Source organism: Phalangium opilio, unplaced genomic scaffold, assembly GCF_054372755.1.
Source record: "Phalangium opilio isolate 3A_F unplaced genomic scaffold, DU_Popi_V2 ptg000019l_1, whole genome shotgun sequence".
Classification (NCBI taxonomy): domain Eukaryota; kingdom Metazoa; phylum Arthropoda; class Arachnida; order Opiliones; family Phalangiidae; genus Phalangium; species Phalangium opilio.
Window position 1 is genome coordinate 7,824,043 of NW_028324152.1, and position 1,250 is coordinate 7,825,292.

A 1,250-nucleotide genomic window follows, 5' to 3' on the forward strand; every position below is an offset into this window, starting at 1 on the left:
GCGCGTTCGGCTGTTAACCAATAGGTTGGTGGTTCGAGCCCATCCGGGAGCGGTGTTGTGAGGTCTCAGATGTGACGTAAAAAGTCAAGGTTTTTACACAATACCTAACGAGCATTTAACTTTTGGGCTTCCGTGGCGCAATGGTTAGCGCGTTCGGCTGTTAACCAATAGGTTGGTGGTTCGAGCCCATCCGGGAGCGGTGTTGTGAGGTCTCAGATGTGACGTAAAAAGTCAAGGTTTTTACACAATACCTGACGAGCATTTAACTTTTGGGCTTCCGTGGCGCAATGGTTAGCGCGTTCGGCGGTTAACCAATAGGTTGGTGGTTCGAGCCCATCCGGGAGCGGTGTTGTGAGGTCTCAGATGTGACGTAAGAAGTCAAGGTTTTTACACAATACCTGACGAGTATTTAACTTTTGGGCTTCCGTGGCGCAATGGTTAGCGCGTTCGGCTGTTAACCAATAGGTTGGTGGTTCGAGCCCATCCGGGAGCGGTGTTGTGAGGTCTCAGATGTGACGTAAAAAGTCAAGCTTTTGCACAATACCTGACGAGCATTTAGCTTTTGGGCTTCCGTGGCGCAATGGTTAGCGCGTTCGGCTGTTAAGCAATAGGTTGGTGGTTCGAGCCCATCCGGGAGCGGTGTTGTGAGGTCTCAGATGTGACGTAAAAAGTCAAGGTTTTTACACAATACCTGACGAGCATTTAAATTTTGGGCTTCCTTGGCGCAATGGTTAGCGCCTTCGGCTGTTAACCAATAGGTTGGTGGTTCGAGCCCACCCGGAAGCGGTGTTGTGTGATCTCAAATGTAACGTAGAAAGCCAAAGTTTTTCCACAATACCTGACGACCATTTAATTTTTGGGCTTCCGTGGCGCAATGGTTAGCACGTTCGGCTCTTAACCAATAGGTTGGTGGTTCGAGCCCATCCGGGAGCGGTGTTGTGAGGTCTCAGATGTGACGTAAAAAGTCAAGGTTTTCCACAATACCTGACAACCATTTAATTTCTGAGCTTCCGTGGCTCAATGGTTAGCGCGTTCGGCTGTTAACCAATAGGTTGGTGGTTCGACCCCATCCCGGAGCGGTGTTGTGAGGTCTCAGATGTGACGTAAAAAGTCAAGGTTATAAAGATGAAGGTTAATTTGTCTCACTTAATTTAAATTCGAATTTTTAACTAGCACTCTCGGCAACGGCCATATCTGAGGCCGAGTTACGTCGATTTTGAAAATGTTATTAAAAATCGAGGTACATTTTT

The 1,250-nt window shown here is 47.8% G+C and overlaps 1 non-coding gene across 1 annotated transcript; it reads left to right on the forward strand.

Annotated features, from left to right (window-relative positions):
- The first annotated feature begins 860 nt into the window (after positions 1-860).
- TRNAK-CUU (transfer RNA lysine (anticodon CUU)) lies at positions 861-933 on the forward strand. Its single transcript has one exon. It is a non-coding gene; the product is annotated as a tRNA-Lys (tRNA).
- The last annotated feature ends 317 nt before the right edge of the window (positions 934-1,250 follow it).